Consider the following 6,024-nt stretch of genomic DNA (forward strand, 5'->3'; position numbering starts at 1 on the left):
CTGAGAAGCTGCCCCCCATCCCCATCTGCTCCCTTCCCACTCCTTGTTCTAGCAGGGGTAGGAATGGGGGTGGGGGGCAAGATGCAGAGAGCAGTTAGTTCTCAGGCCCCTACCCCTGAGTGGGGGTCAGGACCCCTGAATCTTTGAGGGTCTGTGTCCTCCCAGTACCCCACAGGGGTCTGGGCCCTGGCCCTACCCAGCTTAGGCATTTGTTCAACAAGCTTTTGTAAGAAGACATTTATCCATTTAGTCTTTTAACATAAATTCATTGACCACCTACTAAGTGCCAGCACTGTTCTGGGCCCTGGGATGTGAGTGTTCATAGTTCAGGGGACACAGATGAGTAGAAAAATGACCTCAAGTGTCTGAGGGTCATAAAGGGAAGGCAGAATGCCCTGACACAAACTAAGTTTGGTCCAAGGGGGAGGGAGTAGTCCTGAAGGAAGTAATCTTTGAGTGAAGCAGATAGTGGAGGGTTAGATGGAGGGTTAGGACGTGTATTCTCAATAGAGGGAATAGCATGTGTGAAGGCTCAGAGGGGACAGGGCTTAATATCCTAAAGGCTCCCATCCAAATTCAGTAGGCAGACCCACGAGGCAGAGTCCAGGGCCTGCCATCTGGACATGGCTTTACAGTGGGACTCACACCTGAAAGAGTAGGAGACCGGCACCTGACACCAGGAGAGGAGGGGCCAGAGAGCGGAGGCACTTGGGATACAGACTGCAGAAGCTCAGAGAGGAGGAGGCAGGATGTGGAGTGAAGAGATGGCTTGGGCAGTCTTGAAGGCTTCCTGAGGGGGCCTGGAGCAAGGCCCTAAGATCAGATAAAGTCAGCAATGGTAGCTGGAATGAAGTTTGTCTTAAGAGAGCTGAGAATGGGAGAGAGCAGGGCAGCAGTCAGGGTTACCCAGCTGTGGCCCATTCAGATGAGGCTGATACTATATCCAAGGATCAGCCCAGGCCAAGCTGGACTCCCAGCTGGGCACAGATTGGGGTGGCTAAACCCTGTTCACTGTGGAAATGGGTCCCCAAAACCTCTCAGGCTCTAAGCAGACAACGACCATGTGCCATCTGGGCCTAGCACAGAGCTGCCATGCCCCTCAGGCTGGAGCTGGCCAATGAAGGCCTTGGGACAGAGTTTCCTTTGTCTCCATGTTTTTTGTTCAAGTTGATTACATCTGAGGAATTTTTGCATCTAGAAACAGAGGCCCATGTGTGTGCCTTCCTCAGCCTGTGGTTATCAGAATTCTCAAAGGGCAAAATGCTAAACTTAAAAGGAGTGAGCCAGAATGAATGGGAAGTCCAGAGGAGCCCCAGAACTCAGAAACACCCCCAAGGACCGCCGAATTCCCCAGAGGACCTCCAGAATCTCAGCAATATCCCCAGAATTTTAGTAACATTGCAAGAATCCCAGAACACCAATATCACCCCATGAATCCCCAGAACTTCACAAACACACCAGAACATCTAAAACACCTCAGAACCTCGGTCATATCCCAAGCACCCGCAAAGTCTAGCAAATCAAGCACGGTTGAGGCAAGATGGTCAAAATCATGATGAGCAGTTGTAGAAACCAAGAGACTTTCCCAGCCTAACCTTTAAAGCCCCGAGTCTTACAAAAGTTCTACACCACCCAAACCTTCATAAAGCCTCAGGCCCTCATCAACACCTCCATCTCTGCAGCACAGCAGAGATCCCCAAGGAATGCTTTGGTCCAGGAGTGGAGGGACAGCCCATGTGCCTGCTTGTGCAGCTTTGCCCCCCTGTGAGCCCAGAGATAAGGCGCCAAGGTGGGTTCAACCCCATGCAGGCCAGAGAGCCCAGGGTCTGCCCACATCCACACAGTGTACTCATACACATGTATGGAACTGCCCCCAGCACACACAGGTGCCTAACTCGCCCCAGATCCAGCCTGATCCCATTCTGTGCCTGTAAGGCAGTATTGTTGGCTGCTAAGCTCATGTGATGAGAGTGTGGCCAGCTCCCTACTCCCTACCTCCCTTGTCTCATAGGAACGTCAGAAGTATCATGTGACATGTCCTTTCTGGAACCCTCCTGCACCCTCACCAACAGTGTCATCAGAGCATAAGGTATGAGTGTGGACACTGGTGAGGAGGAAGAGGAGGGGAGCGGCATGTCCTTCCCCTCCCAGAGGACTATGCCAGAACTGACTCAGAGGAGGGAGGGTGGGGAGATACATTTCTGCTCAGGACAAAGGTAGCTTTCCTACTTTCACAGGGTAGTGAGCCCCCACCATGGCGGGGGGCGGGGGGGCTTCAATGCAGAAGAGATGGTAAGCCCTAGCTGTTTTTGCTCAGTGTATAGAGCATCAGCCTGCAGACTGAAGGGTCCTGGGTTTGATCCCAGTCAAGGACACATGCCCAGGTTCGATTCCAGTAGGGGGTTTGCAGGAGGCGGCCGATCAATGATTCTCTCTCATCATTGATGTTTCTAGCTCTCTCTCCCTCTACCTTCCTCTCTGAGATCAATAAATTATATTTTTTTTATAAAGAAGAAGAGATGGTACAGAAGATTTTCTGCCTTCAGAGGATTGCCCCAAAGGCCATGACAATTCCCCCAGCTATAAGAGCCATGGATTCTCCCTTAGGTGGTGCCACCATAGTCTGGCTTTGACATGTTGGCTTCATACTGCCCTCCTTCCTCACTTAGGACACTATGGATGAAAAAGGGGCCACATACTGACCTAACCAATTGAGGGAGGCCTGTATGGCGGCCTTACAAACTCAGAGTAACCACATATGACGGTCTGAAATGAAAACTTTCTAACTATAAGCAGGTCATGACAGGTAGTTTTGTCCCAGGCCAGTATTTTTCCCTAACAAAGGTCAATCTTGATCTTAACTGAGCCTGTCTGATGTTGTCTTTTTGCAACTACAATAACATATCTTTGGAATATCAAAGTAATTTCTTTTTTTCCAGACCCCTCAAAACACAACCACTGCACCTGAGCAAAGACCAGGATCCCCTCATTGTTATTGTTATCATGTTAATGGTTGACTGTTAACTATCCTATATACACCTTGTAAAAGAATTATGTGTCTATTCATTTTACTTTTTATCCAATCCCAGAGGTTTCTCCACTTTGTTTTCTCTCTCCTCCCTAATCTATCATCATTGGATTTCTTGTAACTTCCTTATTTATGTCTTCCCCTTTGATTCTGATGTATAAAATAAGCAGTAAAACTGTTTTCCAGAGCATTTTCTCAAGCCGTTGAGATTTTGCTTCCCGACAATTGTTAGTTTGGCTCAACTAAACTCATGAAAATTCTTACACGTCTGGAAGTTTCTTACATTGACATTTACTTGGCACAGTCGGTAGGATTCCCACCCAGGACCACCTGAAGACTTGGACCTATGCTTTGTACCAGCAGGGGCCCATTGTTGCCCACCAGATCCTTGTTTTGCTTTGGGTGAACTTGGGTGAGTTTCACTTGGAATTTAAGGTAAGAGGTCCTGCTTTTATTTGAGCCATTTTTTAAAATCCTCAAGGTAGAAATAAAGGTTAAGGGTCGAAAAAACCCAGGCTAAGGCAGGACAGGAGGAAAAATGGGTGGCTGGTTTTTAACTTTGGCTTTCCAATTGGAATTGCTTTCTGAGAGTCTGAACAAAAACCTTTTACCACATAAATGAGAGCTTGAACTTGTTTGGCTCCAAAAATAAGGGGCACTTCCTCCCTCCACTATGGGTATTCTTAGGTGACTATGAATCTTTGTGGAGGTGTGTCAGGGGCATTTCCCCATGATTTGCAGGAGCCCCACAGGGAATTCCACCTCAACTGTAATTAGTCAAATGACTCATCTGGAGACGCACACATAAAGGCACATAAAGGTTGATTACCTAGTGCTTGGAGTCCTCATGACTGTATCACACAGCTGGGGAGAGAAACCAAGACACATAAGAGGGTTGAATGCAACTTGGGTGCTGACAGCCCCTTGGAGTCAACCCAGAAGCAACACACGTCAAACCACCACACAATATCCTTAAAAATTTATTCAGACTCTGCAGATAAACAAAGAAAACTAGAATTAGCATGGGCAATGATGCCTCCAGGGCCAGAAACTCCCAGCTTCCATTAGTACTCCTGCAGTAACAAGATAAATAGGAAGCCTTTACTTGCAAGTACTTACAGAAATACAAAGATTTAACTAGAAATGATATTAATATAAGATGGTCAAAATGAAATTTGGGAAGAGGAGCACCTAAATTAATTTTTGCATGTAAAATTAGAAAATGCCAGCTTTAAAATTAAACTGAATGGCCCTGCCCAGGTGGCTCAGTTGGTTGGAGCACCAAAAAGTTGTGGGTTTGATTCCTGCTCAGCATATATACCTAGGTTGCTGGATCGATCCCAAGTCAGGGAGAGCTTGGGAGGCAGCTGATCAATGTTTTCTCTTGCATAAATGTTTCTCCGCCCCCGCCTCCTCTCGCTCAAATAAATAAACATGGTAAGCATAGGATGGGAGTTGGCTGAAGGTACCTGCCCTTGCCTTGACTTTTCCAAACAAGTCTGAGCCCCCGGGTGTTTTACTAGAATCTTTATATTTAGACTACAAAATGTCATTGCTTAAAGGACACCACAGATGCATGTGTTTTCTCAAGGATGCTTAGCTTAGTTAATTTTAGTTCAAACTGTTGTTACAATAAATGCCTAAGGAGGCAGGTGAACAGGGCTGTTTGTTCCTATAGCCAAGAAGTCCCTTAGCCTCTCTTTCACAAAAACCTGTGTCAGAGTAATCCATTCATCTGTTGCTCAGGGTCTGCTGTTCAGCCCCAGAAAATACATACATACATACATACATACATTCATAAAATTGAAAAAATGGGAAATATATGTTGATTTAAAAATTAGAAGCTTTTAAGAGGGGTACAGATAAATTCCTGTCTCTGAACATACTGTCTTTGCACTAAAGAAGGCTTATGGTCCTGGCCAGTGTTGCTCAGTGATTAGAGTGTTGGCCCATGCACTAAAGGTTCCAGGGTTCAATTCCTGGCCAAGGGCACATACCTGGGATGCGAGTTCTATTCCCTGGCACCAAGCCTCCATCAGAGAGTATGTGGGAGGCAGCCAATCCATGTGTCTCTCTCACATTCATGTCTCTCTCTGGCTCTCTCCTCCCTCCCTTCCACTCTCTCTAAAAACGCAATGGAAAAAATATTCTCAAGTGAGGATTAACAACAACAACAACAACAAAAGGCTTCTGAAGTTAATAAATGCCAACACACCCTCTACAGCTCCACTATATCCTTTGCTCTCTAAGCTTCCTTGTCCAGACTTAACCCCGCCTCCTCCTTTCTTCCTTCCCCTTCTATTTTCTCTATATCTCCTCCACTACCACTCTCTACTGACCTAGGGGAAAAGGAGAATAAGAATTCAAACAAGGACAATCAAGGAATTCTAGCAGCTCTCTTTGGAGAAAAGCTGGTCTCAGGCAAAGGGAAACCAGCAATTCTATAAGTCCCTTGGATGAGAACAAAATTAAGGAATCTACCTAACGATTTCACCATTTTTCTCTAGGACCCTGATGGGTTCACATAGGAATTGGGTTTAACTGTTAAACATGTGATCCTGGCTAATCTGACCTTTCCAATTAATATACCTACTGGTTTCTGAGAGAAAAAGCAACAGAATTACTAAATAGCGTTTGCTTGGAAACTCCTGTAGAAGAGTCTAATTTTATTGTAGAGAGCCAGGTCACCTTAAGAAGAGTTATAAAAATCTGAAATGGGATTTAGAAAGAGAAAAGAAACTGAAAGAAACATAAAGTTCCTCCAATGACTATAAGAGGGTGTTTTCCCTTCTCCTTACTAATAGTTTAGGAGAAATTAAATTACCATAAAAAGGGGACATTACTAAGGCCCTTGTAGATATTGGGGCTACTTTATCTATTCTTTTTTTTTTAAATTAAATCTTTATTGTTCAGATCATTACATTTGTTCCTCTTTTTTCCCCCCATAATTCCCCTCCTCCCAGTTCCCGACCCACCCCTGCCCTCCCTCCCCACAC

This window comes from Myotis davidii, unplaced genomic scaffold (assembly GCF_000327345.1).
Source record: "Myotis davidii unplaced genomic scaffold, ASM32734v1 scaffold131, whole genome shotgun sequence".
Lineage (NCBI taxonomy): Eukaryota > Metazoa > Chordata > Mammalia > Chiroptera > Vespertilionidae > Myotis > Myotis davidii.